At 36.2% G+C, this 20,827-nt stretch overlaps 1 long non-coding RNA gene across 1 annotated transcript in view; it reads left to right on the forward strand.

Moving 5' to 3' along the window:
• LOC106998298 (uncharacterized) overlaps window positions 1-20,827 on the forward strand; it is a 105,520-nt gene that overhangs the window by 72,882 nt on the left and 11,811 nt on the right. The window contains exon 4 of the long non-coding RNA XR_001444726.3: window positions 9,259-9,333. This is a non-coding gene — a long non-coding RNA (uncharacterized LOC106998298). The remainder of the gene's footprint in view (window positions 1-9,258; window positions 9,334-20,827) is intronic.

The raw sequence follows: 20,827 nt of genomic DNA on the forward strand, positions 1-20,827 counted from the left end.
AGAGTTGAGGTTGCTGAGTCATGGGGACAAGGTCAAAATGCAGGCAAATCAGGAAAATGACTCCCCAAACAGAACAGGTGGTCAATTGGAACCACAGGAGAAGAATGGGCATGAGGTACAGGCCTGTTTTCCTCAATGGCTTGCTGGGCTCAGCTGATATTACACAAAAATTAACTGGCTGGGAAAAATCACATTTGAGCTAATATGACTTGTCCATTATGCTAACATCAGCCCCCTATTCATCAAGCACATGGGAGCTTATTCACATTGCAGAAACTCACACTGAAGCAGAAGAGACTGTTGAGATAGTTATTAAAATGTGATGTTTGATTCTGTGGAATTCTGCTCTGGGGCACATTATCTAGCTTCCCACAGTTCCTGGTACATTGTACAACCTTATTAAATATTTCTTAACCAAGTGCCCCCTTGAATACGTCGAAATTCCAGTAGTCCCCCGAGGTATCATGAAGCGGAAGCTGGTCTCACTGTGCACACAATTCCTTAGCTCACCTGCAAATGGTGTGTCTATCCTTTGCACTCTCTCAGCCACTTTTCACTCCTTTACTGGGAAAGGGTGTAAGTCATCTAAAAAAGGGCACATTTTTAGAAGAAAGATGGGGACCAATTACTTTTGCTTTACTGGGCACTGTTTTCATACCTAAATAGGCAATTGCATGAAATCTTGAAAAGCAAGCAGTGGGCTCAGTTTTTGTATGTTCAATTATAAGAAGGGGAAAATATTGAACCTCAGGAATTTAAAGTATTTTGCCCAGTGACACTCAGCTAATGATGGTTAGAGTTAGAATATGAATCCAAGGGTGTCTTTCTCTGACATTTATACTCTTTCCCCTAGGTTTGTCAGTGATATATGACAGCAATAAAAGTTTTATTCACTTCAATGTCAATATGTTTTCTTTTAGAAATCAAAGTCTTACTCTAAAGTAACAAAGATCTGCGTTAGATTTTAATCATCATCTACAGTTTGAGAAGGAGGAGTGGTGTTCTTATAATACTTCAGTTTCTCAAATTTCATCTGCTTGGTCCCACTTAAAACAATCTCTGGGAAAAAGCTGTTTAGGGCCTTCTGTTTCAATGGACTCTCTCACCATGCAGGCCTGTGCTCTACTCATAAATAGAGCTGCTAAAACTTCTTATAGAAACAGAAATGGCTTATCTCAGTTTTTAAGAGCTTTAAGAAACCTTGAAGAGCTTTTAGATCCTATTTAGTTTAGTTTGTTTTTATAAACATCCTGGAAGTTTCCATAGTACTTTTTTTCAGTCGCAGAGGATATATTGAAAAGGATCAATTTGTTGTTTAGGACAGTATAACTCTTAACTCATGAAGAATCTGAATAAAATAACCTCACTTCTCTTGCATGCAAACACAAAAGGAACCTACTGTATGTGGAGTGCTACGGAATGAATATTTGTGTCCCTCAAAACTCATACTTTGAAATCTTAGCTCCCAAGCTGATGGTATAGGGAGGTGAAGCTCTTGGGAGATTAGGTCATGAGGGCAGACCTCTCATAATACAGGCCACAGTGAGCTTCCTTGCCTCTTCCAACATGTGAGGACACAGTGAAAGGACAATCATCTGTGAACCAGAAAGCCAGCCCTCACTGGACACCCGATCTGTTGGCACCATAGTCTTGCACTTTCCAGCCTCCAGAACTGTGAGAAGTAAATTTCTGTTGTTTGCAAACTACCAGTCTATGGTATTTCGTTATAGTAGTAGAACAGACTGAGACATGGGGGCTCCAAATCTAAGTTCTGTCAAACTTATTGGCAAAACCTATCTGCTTCGTATACGTTGTTTGTAAAAGTCTGGCTCTATTTCCCTAATATCTCTCTTATTTACTTATAGCAACAACTTCTTTTGATTTTAATATATTCATTCATTTAACTATTTTGTGTGTTGAGAATATAGTGGTAAAATGCAAAACAACATGTGTTTCTTTTCTCATAAATCATACATTCTGATGGTGATGTTAATGGGAAAGTTTTGGGGAGAAATGAAAAGAAATAAATGCATAAGTTAATTTCAAAAATATAAGTCAAATAATGATTAATTTAGCATCTAATTAAGTGGAATAATTAGAATCCATTATCATAGAATCTGAAAAGGGAACACATTTTCTCGTCTAAATAACTCTGGGTACCATGGTTGCCAGGCTTGGTGGCTTACGTCTGTAATCCCAGGGCTTGGGAAGATAGAGGTGGGAGAATGGCCTGACTCTAGGGGTTGGAGACTGCAGTGAGCTATGGCCTCATCACTGCACTCCGGCATGGGGGACATACTGAGACTCCAACTCTAAAAATAAATCAGTAAATTGTAAATATCAACAATTTTGAAAATGTACATGCTCAAAGACAATTTATTTGATTAGCTCTTACTAGAGCTTTCTTCTTAGAAGAGTTCTCAGGAAATGGGGCACATGGTGATTGTTTTAAAGGGTATAAGGGCTACAGAGTATCAGCTTAAATGCTGGGCTCCTCCATGGATTAGCCCTGAAATGAAGAAACTTCCTTTGGCCATCTTGGTGGGCCCTACCACAGGGCTATAGTCTTATGGCATCTGTGGCTAATTGCAATTTCCAAAATTGACCATAGAAATGTAAGTATTGTCACATACTCCCCCAGAATTTTGATACTCTTCTCATCAAAAGATCAAATCTGAATGCTGTCCCCTCAAATAGGGATCATAATTTGATGGAAGTGACACTACATAGATTCAATGGGTGACAAAAGGTGATACAGCTTCCACCTGGCTCTCTTCTCTTCTCTCTTGGGACATAACTATGAAATCCTTGTGTTTTATTTTTCCTGAAGCATTCATGCTGAAGTAGTCAAATGAAGATAGAAACAGATGCTTGAATAGCCCCAACTATTTCAGCCACCAGTTTGAATCTTCTTACAACTAAAAATATAAGTGAGCAAACCATCCTCAAGCCTCCACAATGCCCCAGCTGATGCTGAGTGGAACACAGATGAGATGCCAGAGTCCTGCCAAACTGCAGATTAGTGACCAAAATAAAGAGCTGTTTCAAGCTACTAAGATTTGTAGTAGTTTGTTATGCAGTCATGTGAACTGAAACACTTATATAAAATATAAGTCAAGAAATTGCACTATGAGGCATGTTGTGTAATCTCAGTATATCCCGCATAATTGAATGGGACCACTAGAAAATTGCCTATTGACTAATGAATGTGCTGATTTCCTAGACACAAACACACACACACACACACACACACCAGCAACAGACTTCTAGAATACTTCTAATGTTCTTCTGAGTAGTTTTCTTATGTAACAGTAAAAAATTTAGAAATAGTAAATCAATTTTTGCCTTCAAGCCATCGCCCTTATGTCATTTTGTTGGGAAAAATTCAACCTGTCTACCCATTGGTATTTCTCTTTTTTTTTTTAAGAAAAATTTCGCTAAGGCTAATGTTTTAAAATTTATTACTTTCATTTCATTGAATATTAACAAATAATAATTTTAATATTCTTGGAGTACAAAGTGATACATGATATATGTATGAAATGTGGAATAATTGAATCAAACTAATTAGCATGCCCATCACCTCAAATACTTATCATTTATTCCTCTTTTCTAACTAAAATATTGTACCCTTTGACGAACATCTTCCCATTTCTCCCACCCCCAACCACTGGTAATTGCCACTCTACTCTCTGCTTCCGTTAATATAATTGTTTTCAATTCTACATATAAATGAGAACATGCAATATATGTCTTTCTGTGCCTGGCTTATTTCACTCAGCATTATGTCCTCCAGGTTCATCCTTGTTGTCACAAATGACAGAATTTCCCTGCTTTTAAAAGCTGAATGAATAATATTCCATTAGGTATATAAACCACATTTTAAATCCATTTATTCATTGATGGACCTCTACATTGCTTCCATAACTTGGCAATTGTGAGTAATGCTACAATGTACATGAGAGTGAAGATATTTCTTTAACACACTGAGTTTAAATCGTTTCCATAAATACTCAGAAGTGGGATTGCTGGATCATTAGGTTTTTGAGGAACCTCCATACTGCTTTTCATAGTGGTTATACTAATTTACATTTCCACCAATAGTGTACAAGAGTTCCTTTTTCTCTACATCTTCACCATTTTCATATTTCATCTTTCATCTTTCATCTTTTTGATAATTACCATCCTGACAGTTGTGAGATGCTATTTCATTGTGTCTTTTATTTGCATTTTCCTAAACATTAGTGATGTTGAACATCTTTTCATATATCTGTTGCCATTTGCATGTCTTCTTTGAGAAATATCTACTCAGGTTCTTTGTCAATTTATTTAACAATTCTTGTTATTGAGTTGTTTTCTTTGAGAAATATCTACTCAGGTTCTTTGTCAATTTATTTAACAATTCTTGTTATTGAGTTGTTTTAGTTTTATATATATATAATATATATATAAAATATATATTATATAATATATATAATATATATATAATATATATATTATATATATTATTATATATATAAAATATATATATTATATATATATATTTGATTTTAACCCCTTGTTAGAAACATGGCTTGCAAATATTTTCTCCCAAGCTAAAGGTTGCCAGGTTTTGTCTTTTCACTCGTTAACTTTTTACTTTGTTGTGCAGAAGCTTTTTCATTTGATATAATCCCATTTTTCTAGTTTTATTTTTGTTGCCTGAGTTTTTGGAGTCAAATCCAAAAAAATCATTGCTCAGGCCCTTGCCATCCAGTTATTCATCCATGTTTTCCTCTAGTAGTCTTACAGTTTCAAGTATTACATTTAGGTGTTTAATTGATTTTTTCAATTGATTTTTGCATGTGGTGTGAGAAAAAGGGCCGGTTTTATTCTTCTGCAGGGGGATACCCAGTTTTGTCAATAACTTCTATTGAAGGGACTGCTTTTTTTTTTTTTTTTTACCCATTGTATATTCTTGGCCACTTTGTTGAAAACCAACTGACCGTAAATGTGTGGGTTAATTTTAGGACTCTCTATTTTGTTCCACTGATTGATGTGCCTATTTGTATGCTGACTGGTATTTTAAAATTTTTTCATTTTTCATTTCTATCATGTAAAGAGTCATTTATGATTGGCAGATTATAAACTGAATAATAATAAAGAGGGTGGTGGATATGGCAAATTAAATCACTTGGTTCTAATTATTCACCTCCTTCACTCTCACTCTTTGTCATATAACTGTCCAGTGCCAACTCATTGTGGGCAGGAAGACCTATCCTTGCCTTCTAAATCAGAACTTAGCCTTGGGATTCACAATCATTACGTGTTAGCAGAAGTGAAGTCATAAAATCTTGAAGATATCTTTGTATATTTTTCTTGTTATCTTGTACCTCTGTCATCTCCCTGAAAACATGCTGGTGATGACACGTTGGAGGTTTAGAGCTATATGCAGAGAAAAGCTGAGAGTATTAATGGCCCAGTCACCCCAAGCAAGAGCAACCTAAATAAGTTGACAGTCAGTCAGCCCCACATATGGAACTGAGCATGGCAGGAATTGCCAACCAAGAGCAATCTAAATCTCTTACTCCCAGACTCATGAGGTGATTAAGGGTTTATTGTTTAAAGCTGTTGAGTTTTGGCATGGTTATTAGGAACACTCGTAATATGAATGGAATAAACTGTTTTAACATTACATTGGGGAAGAAAGTCTTGCTGGAAGAAAAATGGAATTTTGACTTGAGTAATAATTCAGCAATGCCTTTTTGGCATTTGTATTAGTATTTAAGATACCATGAAATACTCTGTAGTGTAATAAAAAATAAAATAGTGTCAGAAAATGGAGAGCCACACTCAGAAATACAGTGTGCAGAATGTTCCAGAATAAGAAAACAAAACAAAACAAAACAAGATATGAAGTAACAGGTGGGATTTGGATCATTCTAGAAGAGGAATGACATCTAATGAGATTTGAGTTTGCCATAAGCATGAAAGTTGATAAGATGTAGACTTCATGTTTTTAAATAGACTTTAGAGCAGTTTCACATTCATAGAAAAATTGGGGACAAGGCACAGAGTTCTCACATACTGCATTGTCCCATACATAAACAACCTTCCTCCCTCAACATCATACACCAAGAGGTATGTTTGTTACTATCAGTGAATCTACATTGACACATCATTATCACTCAAAGTGCATAGTTTACATTAGGGCTCACACTTGGTGTTGTATATTCCCCGGGTTTGGCGAATATATAATGACTTGTATCTACCATTGTGGTAGCATACAGAGTGTCATTGCTCTAAAAATCCTCCATGCTCTGCTATTCATTCTTCCTTCCACTTTAACCCTTGACAACCACTGATCTTTTTACTGTGTCCATAGTTTGGCCTTTTTTCAGGATATCATGTAGCTGAAAGCATACAGTGTGCAGTGTGTAGTATTTTCAGATTGACTTATTTTACTTACTAATGTCCATTTATGTTTCCTCTTTGTATTTTCATGGCTTATTTCCGTTTAGAGTTGAATAATGTTCTATTGTCTGGATGCATCACGGTTAATTTATTATTCACTTGCTGAAAAAAACCTCTCAGTTGCTTCCAAGTTTTGAAAATTATGAGTAAAGTTGTTATAAACATCTGTGTGCAGATTTTTATGTAGACGTAAATTTTTAGCTCATTTGGTTAAATACCAGTGAATGTGATTGCTGGTTGCTATGGTAGGATTATGTTTTGTATTGTAAGAAACTGCCAGTCTTCTAAAGTAACCGTACCATTTTGCATTCCCATCAACAAATGAGTGTTTGTGTTACTCCGTATCATCCCTAGCATTTGCCATTCTTAGTGTTTTAAATTTTAACCATTCTAATAGATGTGTCTGAGTGTCTCATTATTGTTCTAATTTACATTTCTCTGGTGGTACATCTTTTTATATGCTTATTTTTCATCAATATATCTTCTTTTGTCAGGTGTCTATTCAAGCCTTTTGCCCATTTTGGGGGGTTATTTTTCCTATTATTGAACTTTTAGAGTTCTTGATATATTTGAATCGCAGTCATTGATCAGATATATCTTTGGCAAATACTCTCTTCCAGTCTGTGTCTTCTACATTCATTCAGCAAACAGTGTGTTTCACCACAACAGGAATTTTTAATTGTATTGAGGTTCCATTTATTAATAATTTCTTTCATTCATTGTCTTTGGTGTTGTGACTACATATATTTTAACTGGAATTTCTCAGTTATTAATGTGGGAAGCTGAAACAATATGTTTTAAATGTTGACATAATGTCATCTTTTCTAAGGCAAAAAGAGAAATAAGGAGCATGCAAAAGAAATGATCATCACAATTACAATAAATAATATTTCTTATTTATTAAGTTTCTGGAACTAATTAAGACACTTACATTTAATATTTTATTTTATCCTCACTACAACCAATGTAAGTGGTATTAAAACACAGCAATTGTTTTGTAAATTAGGAAGTTGGAAGCTCAGTTAGTGAGGTTACATAGCATTCCCAAGGTCATATAGTTGGTTAGTGATAGAGCCAGGATTCAAACACAGAAAGCTCCAGGATTAAACCCAGTAAGGATTCTATGAAACCAAAGTATTTACTTAACTTCCTCAGGAAAGTTTCTAGAAAACAATAAGCAAATGGCCAGCCTTCCGAGATGTGGACGTCGCTGAGTTCCAGTGATGTGAAGAAATTAGGCGAATACATTTTTCTGTTTCTGGCTTACAGCCCAAGATACTGGAGCCTCCCTCCTCTCATACCTTCTTATCATTTAATTATTAACAGTCTTAGTTAATCATTAATTATGCACTGTCAATTATGCTTATATTATTATTTGAAATAGATACAATATATGACTGATTTGACTAAAATTACCCCTTTGTTTAATTGTCAATTTGCATAAATTCAGATGCAATGAGATGTTGCATAGTGATTCATCAGGCATTGAAAGCAGAAGCAACAACCTGAACGACGGGAGGCTCAGTCTCACAAATTATTGCCATTTTCATCAGGAAAGGAATTCCATTATGACTGACTTTCCTTAGTCTGAAATTGTGATGAGGAGTTTGCAAACTTGAGCCATCATAGGTTTTATAGGGTGACACTAAAGGCGAACACGTATCTATGACCACTGGCAAGACATCTGTCCTGCACATAATTGAAACTTTCTCCTGTGCTGGTCCAGTGCCTTCATAGCAGGGCAATAGGTTTCCATGCTGGTGCTCTCATTATAGGGATGGCTGTCTGAATGTGATCCTTGAGTCTAGGGAGTTGAATGACTCACTTCCCCCACTTACTGTAAAGTGAAATTTCAATTGAAGGTGAGTGACGTGAACTAGCAAATTTGCTTCAAAGCTGTTTTCCTATGCTTCCATAGTAATAACATTTTGAAGTGCCTACTATGTGCTAGTCGTGTATTAGGAATTATGAGTAATTGCTCACATTTAATAAAAACAGCTCTATACAAATTTATGGTGCTGTCATAGTTTTAGAAGTCACAAGTTTAACAAGTGTCAAACCTGCAATATATTCTAAATTTAGTGGACTCAAAAATCTTCTGTGTTATAACTCTAGTACCTATAGGGTATTAACTGGCACATCTAGAAAAGTAACTTACGTTGTTTTCATATTTAATAAGTACATATTTTTTAAAGTATATTAAGACATATATTCTTCTATTTCTAGTGGGGCTCTGTTATTTAAGCCACTACTGATACAAAGTTGTTTTCAGGCAAAGCATAATAACATATGTTCTGAATTTTTAAAATTTTATTATATTTTTAATTGAAAAATAATAATTGTATATATTTATGGTATACAATGACATTTTAGATACCTGTATGCATTGGGGGATGATTAATTTTATCTAACTAACATATCCGTCACCATACTTATCATTTGTTTTTGGTGACAACATCTAAAATCTACTCTTTCAGCAATTTTGAAATATACATTATTAATAGCTATAGTATTTGTTACAGCCTAATAATAAGGGATATTTAAATAGTGCTACAGTTTCAAAATAATTCAAATTTACAGAAAGTAACACAATCTCTATTACATTATTAGAATTTAGGGAGTAATATTATAATACCCATTTTATAGACATGAAAATTCAGAAATTTACTTACCCAAAACTGTAAAACTCATAAATGAAGAACTTAAATAAAAGACTTGTATTTCCCAAGTCTATCCCCTTTCCTCTCATCTGTACTTCAGTGCTTTAATTGTTTTCTCTTTTCTCTTTTTTAAATTTAATTTTAGGTGATCAGCGTGCTCATGGATGGCTTCTGACTCTCCAGGTTTCCATGCAAGGGTACTCAAACGTGTGTATGTGCAGTGAGTATTAAAGGCTAAGATACTTTTCTATGAAGTCTCCATCTTATTAGAATTTATTTCCCTTGATTCCTACACTAAAAGGATCTAGGAAATATTGCTTTCTTTGTAAATTGTTCTTCTTGCTTCTTCACACCAGAATTAATGTGCCATCATACCTTTGAATGCTGAGAAACCTGTGCCATCCTGTCTCCTCTGCTAGCTATTAACTAGACAAATATTTTTTCTGGACATTTTTATTGTATCTTTGACCAATTTCCCCACATAATAAGCAAATTACTATGTAGGAAACTGCCAACATGGCTTAAAAGTTAACAAACATTCATTAGGTTTAAGGTCCTAAAAAAATTGAATAATAGTGTACATTAAAAAAGTAATAAAATAATAAATAAATGTGCATCAAGAAATGATGTATATTAAAATAACCAGTAGAATATTTTGGAAAGAAAAATATATAAAAAATCAAATGAATCTAGGAGCTAGTTTTTCAAAAAGATTAGCAAAATAGGTAGACTGCTAGTTAGACTAATAAAGAAAAGAGAGAAGAATCAAATAGACACAATAAAAAATGATAAAGGGTATATCACCACTGATCCCACAGAAATACAAATTACCATCAGAGAATACTGTAAACACCTCTATGCATATAAACTGGAAAATCTAGAAGAAATGGACAAATTCCTGGACACATACATCCTCCCAAGACTAAACCAGGAAGAAGTCGAATCCCTGAATAGACCAATAACAAGTTCCAAAAAGGAGGCAGGAATTAATACCCTACCAACCAAAGAAAGCCCGCGAACAGACGGATTCTCAACCGAATTCTAACAGAGGTGCAAAGAGGAGCTGGTACCATTTCTTCTGAAACTATTCCGAACAATAGAAAAAAGGGACTCCTCCCTAACTCATTTTATGTGGCCAGGGTCATCCTGATACCAAAACCTGGCAGAGACACAACAAAAAAGGAAAACTTCGGGCCAATATCCCTGATGAACATCTATATAAAAACCCTCAATAAAATACTGTCAAACCGAATCTAACAGCACACCAAAAATCTTATCCATGACAATCAAGTCAGCTTCATCCCTGGGATACAAGACTGATTCAACATACATAAATAAATAAATGTAATCCATCACATAAACAGAACCAATGACAAAAACCACATGAATATCTCAATAGATGCAAAAAAGGCCTTTGATAAAATTCAACATTCCATCATTCTAAAAACACTCAATGAACTAGGTATTGATGAAACATATCTCAAAATAATAAGAGCTGTTTATGACAAACCCATAGCTAATATCATGCTGAATGGGCAAAAGCTGGAAGAATTCCCTTTGAAAACTGACACAAGACAAGGATGCCTTCACTCACCACTGCTATTCAACATAGCATTGGAAGTTCTGGCCAGGAAAATCAGGCAAGAGAGTGAAATAATGGTTATTCAAATAGGAAGAGAGGAAGTCAAATTGTCTCTCTTTGCAGATGACATGATTATATATTTAGAAAACCCCATCATCTCAGCCCAAAAACTTCTCAAGCTGATGAGCAACTTTAGCAATGTCTCTGGATAAAAAAAAATAAATGTACAAAAATCACAAGCATTCTTATACACCGACAATAGACAAGCAGAGAGCCAAATCATGAGTAAGCCCCCATTTAAATTGCTACAAAAGATAATAAAATACCTAGAAATACTTAGGGACCTGAAGGACCTCTTCAAGGAGAACTGCAAACCAGTGCTCAAGGGAATAAGAGAGGATACAAACAAATGGGAAAAAATCCCATGCTTATGGATAGGAAGAATCAGTATTGTGAAAATGGCCATACTGCCCAAAGTAATTTACAGATTCAATGCTATTCCCACCAAGCTACCATTGACTTTCTTTGAAGAATTAGGAAAAACACTTTTATATGGAACCAAAAAAGATCCCATATAGCAAAGACAATCCTAAGCAAACAGAGCAAAGCTGGAGGCATCAGTCTACCTGACTTCAAACTATTCTACAAGGCTACAGTAACCCAAACAGCATAGTACTGGTACCAAAACAGATATATAGACCAATGGAACAGAATAGAGACCTCAGAAATAACACCACACATTTACAACCATTTGATCCTCGACAAACTGACAAAAACAAAACTGACTAGCCATATGCATAAAACAGAAACTGGACCCCTTTTTTACACCTTATACAAAAATTAACTCAAGATGGATTAAAGACTTAAACATAAACCCAAAACCATAAAAACTCTAGAAGAAAACCTAGGCAATACCATTTAGGACATAGGCAAAGACTTCATGACTAAAACACCAAAAGCAATGGCAACAAAAGCGAAAATTGACAAATGGGATCTAATTAAACTAAAGAGCTTCAGCACAGCAAAAGAAACTAGCATCTGAGTGAACAGGCAATGGAGAAAATTTTTGAAATCTGCCCATCTGACAAAGGTCTAATATCCAGAATCTATAAGGAACTTAAAAAAAATTGCAAGAAGAAACAATCCCATCAAAAGTGAGTGGAGGATATGAACAGACACTTCTCAAAAGAAGACATTCATGTGGCCAACAAACAGATGAAAAAAAAAAAGCTCATCATCACTGGTCATTAGAGAAATGCAAATCAAAACCACACTGAGATACCATCTCATGCCAGTTAGAATGGCAATCATTAAAAAGTCAGGAGACAATAGATGCTAGCAAGGCTGTGGAGAAATAGGAATGCTTTTACACTATAGGAGTATAAATTAGTTCAACCATTGTGGAAAACAGTGTGGTGATTCCTCAAGGATCTAGAATCAGAAATACCATTTGACTCAGTAATCTTATTACTGAGTATATACCCAAAGGATTAGAAATCATTCTACTATAAATATACATGCACACGTATGTTTATTGCAGCACTGTTTACAACAGCAAACAGCTGGAACCAAGCCAAATGCCCATCAATGATAGACTGAATAAAGAAAATGTGTCAACCATAAAAAAGAATGAGTTCATGTCCTTTGCAGGGACATGGATTAAGCTGTAAGCCATCATTCTCAGCAAGTTAACACAGAACGGAAAACCAAACACCGCATGTTCTCACTCATAAGTGGGAGCTGAACAGTTAGAACACATGGATATAGAGAGGGGAATATCACACAGTGGGGCCTATCCAGAAGTGGGGGCAAGGGAAGGGAGAGCATTAAGACAAATACCAAATGCATGTGCAGCTTAAAACCTAGATGACGGGTTGATAGGTGCAAGAAACCACCATAGCAAATGTATGCCTATCTAACAAACCCACATGTTCTATACATTATCCCAGAACTTAAAGTAAAATATAAAAATTTTTAAAAAAGAAAATATATACATGCATTGAAATATAACGTATACACAACAGGTGGAATAATAGTAAACGTATGTATGGTTAGATTGGATTTCGAAATTGGAAAACAGCACTGAAGAATTTATCAATAAAATGTGTAGGGAAGACCACTTATTTGATAACACAATAGGGTGATGACATTCAATAATAACTTAATTGTATATTTTAAAATAACTTAAAGAATGTAAAATAACCTAAAAAATGTAATTAGATTGTAACTCAAGAGAAATATCTTTAGGGGAAGAATAAAAAAATACAAGGAAATTAAAAAATTAAAAATATGAAGAATAAATTTACAAGCATAGATAACACTGAAGAAATTTTTGATAGTTTCCTAATAGAATGACAGGGATAACATTCAGGGAAATATAACTGAAACTATTGTTGAATTAAAGAAGTACATGAATTATCTTAGTGCACTGACTTTATACTGAGTATATAATGGGACAGAAACATGTTAAGGATAAAGAAAAATCTCTAAAACCCAACTAAAGAGAAAATATACATAAAAAGGAAAAAAAATATTATTGAAAATAAAATTATTACAGTAAAATTACTATAAAACAAATAACTTTCAACATAAAATTTCCTAGCCATTGAACATATGATTCAGACAAGACTATTACATGAAATTTTCAGATATACAAAGAATATATACTACCAATAGATTCTTACAAATTACCCAATAATGTATTTCAAATCAGAAAACCCAACAAAAATAACAAAATATGAACACCTCATCAATCTTGGGTTTTAAAAAAACAGAAATAAAAAAAACCAATTCAACAAATTATACACTATCAAATTATAATCGTCTGATATAGTTTAGCTGTGTCCCCACCCAAATCTCATTTTAAATTGTAATTCCCATAGTCCCCACATGTTTTGGGAGGGACTAGATGGATGGTAATTGATGGGGCAGATTCTCCCATGCTGTTTTCCTAGTAGTGATTTCTCATGAGATCTGATGGTTTTATAAGCATCTGGCATTTCACCTGCTGGCACTCATTCTTGTTCTGTCCTATCACTCTGTGAAGAAGATGCCTGCTTCTCCTTTACCTTCCACCATGATTATAAGTTTCCTGAGACTTCCCCAGCAATGCAGAACTGTGAGTCAATTAAGCCTCTTTTCTTTATAAATTTCCCAGCCTTGAGTATTTCTTTATCGGTAGCATGAAAACAAACTAATACAGTAAAAAGTTATCACAGAGAGTGAGGCGCTCCTGTTAGAATGCCCAAGAATGTGGAAATGCCTTTAGAACCAGGTAACAGGCAGAGATTGGTACAACTGGAGGACTTAAAAGAAGCCAGGAAAAATCTGAGAAAGTTTGGAACTTCCTAGAGACATGTTGATTGGTTTTGACCAAAATGCTGATAGTGATATGGACTATGAAGTCCAGGCTGAGGTGGTCTCAGATGGAGATGAGCAACTTCCTGGAAACGTGAGTAAAGGTCACCCTTGCTATGCTTTAGCAAAGAGACTGGCAGCATTTTGCCCCTACCCTGGAGATCTATGGAACTTTGAAGCTGGAAGAGATAATTTAGGGTATCTGGTGGAAAAAAATTGCTAAGCAGCAAAACATTCAAAGAAAGCAGCACATAAAAGCTTGGAAATTTTTCAGCCTGCCTTCAATAGAAAACAAAAACACATTTTCTGGGGAAAATTTTAAGCTGGCTACAGATGTTGGCATAAATAATGAGAAGCCAAATATTAATCACTAAGATAATGGGAAAATGTCTCCAGGGCATGACAGAGAACTCCCCAGCAGCCTTTCCCCTCGCAGGCCCAGAGGCCCAGGAGGGAAAAATGCTTTTTTGGGCCAGGCTCAGGGTCACCTTTCTCTGAGCAGCCTCAGGATGTGGTACCCCATGTGTCAGCTGCTTCAGCTCCGGCCATGGCTAAAAGGGTCCAGGTACACTTTGGGCCATTAATTCAGAGAGTACAAGCCCCAATTTTTGGTGGCTTTCATATGGTGTTCAGCCTGTGGGTACACAGAAGTCAAGAATTGAGTTTTGGGGACCTTTGTCTAGATTTCAGAGGATGTATGGAAATGCTTGGGTGCCCAGGCAGAAGTTTGCTGCAGAGGTGGAGTCCTTATGGAGAACTTCATGGAAGTGCTCCCATTCCAAATGGGATAAATTGGCCAAAAGTGTGGCTACAGGCCCCATGCAAATTCAAAACCCAGAAGGGCAGTCATTAAATATTAGAGCTCCAAAATGATGTCCTTTTACTCCATGTCTCATATCCAGGGCATACTAACAGAAGGGCTGGACTCCCAAGGTCTTGGGAAGCTCTGCCTCTGTGGCTCTGAAGGGTGCAACCCCATGGCGGCTTTCATAGCATTGAGTGTGTGTGGCTTTTCTGGATGCACAGTGCAAACTATTAGTTGATCTACCATTATGTGGTCTAAAGAACAGTTGCCCTATTCTCACAGCTTCACTAGGAAGTACCCCATTGGGCACTCAGTGTGGGGGTTTCAACACCATATTCTCTCTCTGCACTGCCCTAGCAGAGGCTCTCTATGAGGATTCTACCCCTACAGCAGACTTCTACCTGGACATCCCTGCATTTCCATACATCATCTGAAATCTAGCCACGGGTTCCCAAACCTCAACTCTTGCCTTCTGCATCCTCACAGGACTGACACCATGTGGTAGCCACCAAGACTTGGGGCTTGCACCCTCTGAGACAATGGCCTGAGCTGTACCTCTGCTTGTTTTATCTATGGCTGGATCTGGAATGGCTGGGATGCAGGCCACTATGTCTCCAGGCTTCACAGGGCAGCTGGGCCCTGGGCTTGACCCACCAAATCATTTTAATATGATAGACCCCTGGACCTGTGATGGGAGGGGCTTCCCCAAATGTCTCTGACATGCCCTGTAGACATTTTCCTCATTGTCTTGGCAATTAATATTTGGTTCCTTTTTACTTATGCAAATTTCTGCAGCCAGCCTGAATTTTTTCGCAGAAAATGAGGTTTTGTTTTCTACCACATGATCAGGCTGCACATTTTCCAAACTTTTATGCTCTGCTTTCCTTTTTAAAAACATAAGTCCCAATTTCAGATCATCTCTTTCTGAATGCCAATGACTGTACACTGTTAGAAGAAACCAGACCAAATCTTGAATACTTTGCTGTTTAGAAATTTCTTCTACCAGATGCCCTAAATCATCTCTCTAAAGTTCAAAGTTCCATAGATCCCTAGAGCAGGGACACAATGCCACAGAAAGAGTGACCTTTATTCCAGTTCCCAACAAGTTCCTCATCTCGGTCTGAGACCACCTCAACTTCTTATTGTCCATATCACTGTCAGCATTTTGGTCAAAACCATTGAAAAAGTCCTCGGAAGTTCCAAACTTTCCCACATCTTCCTTTCTTCTTATGAGCCTTCCAAAGTATCTCAACTTCTGCCTACTACTCGGTTCCAAAGTCAGTTCCACATTTTCGGGTATCTTTATACCAGTATCCCACTTTCCTAGAATTAATTTTCTGTATTAGTTTATTCTCACACTGCTATACACAACTACCTGAGACTGGGTAATTTATGAAGACAAGAGGTTTAGTTGGCTCACAGTTCCATAGGTTTAACAGGAATTATGACTGGGAGAGCTCAGGACACTTACAATTATAGCAAGCAGGAAAAGGAAAGCAAGCAGGTCTTACCATGGTGGAGCATGAGAGAGAGTGAAAGTGAACAGGAAACTGCCACACACTTTTAAACCATCATCTTGGGAGAACTCACTCACTATCATGAGATGAGCTAGGGGAAAATTCACCCCGATTATCCAATCACCTCCCACCAGGTCCCTCCCCTGACACATGGAGATTGAAATTCAAAATGAAATTTTGATGGGGACACAGAGACAAATCATATCACCCTGTGACATGACATTACCTATATAATAAATCTGTGCATCTACCCTTGACCTATAATAAAACTTAAAAAACAACAACAAAGTGTTTGCATCTGTAATACATAAAGAATAATAATATTTTATCAGTTTCAAACATAAATAAAAGGCTTGAATAGAAGTTTTTACAAATGAGTATATAAGAAAACATATGGCCAATAAGTACATAACAGTGTTCAACATCATTTGCCTTCAGGAAATTCAAATTAAAGTCGGGATGGAATACCAATCTACACCTACTGAAATGAAAAAAAAAAAAAAAAAAAGCAAAAGAAAATCAACAGTACAAATATTGGCAAGGATATGGAAAAATTAAAACTTCTACAGATTTGTAGTAAGAAAATACATTGACACAACCATTTGAATGTCTGATTTTTTTAAATGTAAAATATACATGTAGAGAAGAAAATGTAGTATATTTTCCTCAACCATTCCAAGAGTCTTGGCTGGCATCTCTATAACAAAAGACAGATTAACAAAATGCAGATTAACAAGAGAAAAGAATGACAAATTAATGTAACAAACTTTTACATTACACATGAAAACCTTCAGAAAAAATGACCCAATGACCCAGCGAAAACTATGTACTTTTATGCTAAGTCTGATGAAAGAAGTAGATAGTTGTGTAGAAAAGTGGATGGACAAAAATGATATGGTAAATGTTTATTATTATTATTATTATTATTATTATTATTATTTTGAGATAGAGTTTTACTCTTCTTGCCCAGGCTGGAGTTCTATGGTGTGGTCTCGGCTCACTGCAACCTCTTCCTCCTGGGTTCAAGTGATTATCCTGCCTCAGCCTCTCAAGTAGCTGAGATTACAGGCGCCCGCCACCAGGCCCAGCTAATTTTTGTTTTTTAGTAGAGATGGGGTTTCACCATGTTGGCCAGGCTGGTCTCGAACTCTTGACCTCAGGCAATCTACCCACCTCAGCCTCCCAAAGTGCTGGGATTACAGGCTTGAACCACCGTGTCCGACCTGGTAAATACTATTAATGCTAACAAACTGGGGGGAATACAGAAAAGCCTGTTTAGAGCTTTTCTGCATCTCTGTGTCTGTAACCTCTCTTTCCTCTGTGTATGGGGCATGACTGCTCCGGAATGAGGATCTTATAACCTTTTTTTTTTTTTTTTTTTTTTTTTTTTTTTTTTTTGAGGCGGAGTCTCGCTCTGTCGCCCAGGCTGGAGTGCAGTGGAGCGATCTCGGCTCACTGCAAGCTCCGCCTCCCGGGTTCCCGCCATTCTCCTGCCTCAGCCTCCCGAGTAGCTGGGACTACAGGCGCCGCCACCACGCCCGGCTAGTTTTTTTTGTATTTTTAGTGGAGACGGGGTTTCATTGTGTTAGCCAGGATGGTCTCGATCTCCTGACCTCGTGATCCGCCCGTCTCGGCCTCCCAAAGTGCTGGGATTACAGGCTTGAGCCACCGCGCCCGGCCCTTATAACCTATTTTTAATTGTGGTAGTGGAGAGAAATTTGTACAGATCCTGCATTACACAGAATGGCAAAGGAGGGTCAGAGTGACTTTCTTGCTTCTGAAGCGTTCCAATTGCCACGATGCCATATTTTGTGTTATTGTGTTCTGAGCCATGACATATACTACCCTACAATCCAGTAATCATACTTTTAGATATTTATCTAAGATAAAAGAAAACATGTCTGCAAAAATCTCTGTACTCTATTATATAAATAATATAATGGTGACTTTTTTATAATACCCTCAGACTGGAAATTGCCCACCTGTTCATCAACAAGGAAATAGATGTACTATGGTGGATATGAATAAGAAATTAATTCTTGAAAAAAGAATACACAAGAACATTAATGTATCTTAAAAACCTTATGACTAGTGAAAGAAGTAATTCACAGAAAAGTAAATACTGTGTAATTCAATTTTTATAAAGTTCAAGAATAGGTAAAATTAAGCTAGCTATGTGGATAAAAATCAGATCGCTGGTTTCTTCAAGGAATTGATTAGGAAGGAGTTTTAGGAAATTGCAGCTTGATGTTAATGCTCTGTGCCTGAAAAAAAGGATGGGGTTTACACGAATAAATACATTTTTTAAAAACTGAAGGAACTATACTCTTAATACTTCCACATTTCAAGTATATAAATAATATCTCAGAAACAGATAATAGTAGCTTTCTACATTTCAAAATATGTAAATAAATTCTATATAAACAATAATAGAGAAAAAGAAAGGGAATGTTCTTCCTTCTTTGGAAGGAAGATAAACGTTCCAATTAATTTATCAGAAAAAGATAATTTTAAGTAGTTTTGTGAAACATATGTGTGTAATTATTAATAATACTGTGGGATTTATTATTTCACAAGTCATGTCAGATCATAGCAATAAAATAATGGTAGTACAAAAGAGAAAATAAAAACTTTCAACCAATGGGAGGCAGGAAATTTGAGGGAATAAGAAAAAGAAAAAGTACAACCAAAGCCAAACAAAACAAAACAAAAACTACACACACACACACACACACACACCCCCACATACACACACACCCACACAAACACACGATAAATTGACAGACCAAAAGACCAAGTATTGAGTAACTATATGAATGTAAGCAAATTAATATCTGACTGACATAACAGGAGAACAGATGAATAATTGTCCTCTGGTCACAAAGCAAGTGACAAGATTGAGCATTGAATCCCCAGTTTATTTTGTACAAAGCATACACACTTAAATACTAGAGAACATCTAGGATTTCAGGTGAGCTTGGAGGAGATATTTTATGATAATGATTGAGAAACAAAGAACTGAATTCATTTATAAACTAATTTTATAATGCATACATCAGTTTATAAAAGCCTATTCTGAAGATTTGCTAGTCACACTGGCCTCCTTGCTGTTTTGGGGATATGTGAAGCACATCGTATTCCTGTATCATGCTGTGTTCTTCATTTCTCCCACTGTGGTGAATGCCCTACTGCCAAATACCTGTGTGGCTCAACTCTTTCTCACTGTATTCACGTAACCACTCAAACGTTACCTTAGTAAAGAAGATTTGGTTCTACTCTATTAAATATAGTAGTCCCTCCCTTCTGCCCTGTCACTTTTTATTCCCTTATCTTACCCATCTGACATTGTATGTGTCTGTATTCATTAACTTGCTCATTGACCATACTCACTGAACAGAAGGTGCCTTCCATGAGAGTAAGATTTTCCCCTATAAAGTTACAGCAATGTTTTGCAAATAGTAGCTGGTCATTAAATATTTATGGAAGGAAATGTGAATGCATTGCATTCTTTCCTTCCCCCACAAAAGTACTTATTTATTATTTAATTGATAGTTCATTGAGATATTTTCATAACTTATTATATTAGTCCATTTTCACACTGCTAATAAAGACAAACCTGAGACTGGGAAAAAAGAGGCTTAATGGACTTACAGTTCCACATGGCTGGGGAGGCCTCACAATCATGGTGGAAGACAAGGTGGAGCAAGTCACATCTTACATGGATGGCAGCAAGAGAGTTTGTGCAGGGAAACTCCCATTTTTAAAACTGTCAGATCTAGTGAGACTTATTCACTCTCATGAGAACAGCAGGGGAAAGACCCACTCCCTTAATTCAATTACCTCCCATTGGGTCCCTCTCACAACACATGGGAATTCAAGATGAGATTTGAGTGGGGACACAACCAAACCATATCACTGGTGTTTTAATTCATTTAACAATCATTCAATAAGGAATTCCAGCATCTATGTCTATACATTTTTGCAGTTGTCTAGATAACAATTTTTCATCATGTTATTATCTATTACAGGTAGACAGTTTTGGCAGATTTATTTCTAGTGAACACATAATAATAAAGACACACTACCATTTGGGGGTGCTTACTATGAAGCAGTCACTATACTAGGTACTTTAAAACATTATGAAAGATAATTCTTATAAAAATACATAGTTTTATTCGATCAATTTTACAGATGAAATAATCTGAGAGCTAAAGAGTTGAATCAGTTTGCTTCAGGATATGGAGCCTGATTTGCCTTGCTTAATAACAAAAATTGGGACAGAAAGAGGCTTGACTTGTAGCATATTCCTGGTTCCACAGTGTAAACATCCACATCATGGCTGATTTCAAGCTACAAATGTGATCACTGAACACAGAAATAGAAACAGAAACTAACAATCAGCTCGTATGAGCCACTGTATATTTCTAATATTTGGCAAAGACAGAGAACAAAC

The sequence above is a fragment of the Macaca mulatta genome, chromosome 5 (assembly GCF_049350105.2).
Source record: "Macaca mulatta isolate MMU2019108-1 chromosome 5, T2T-MMU8v2.0, whole genome shotgun sequence".
NCBI classification, from domain to species: Eukaryota; Metazoa; Chordata; class Mammalia; order Primates; family Cercopithecidae; genus Macaca; species Macaca mulatta.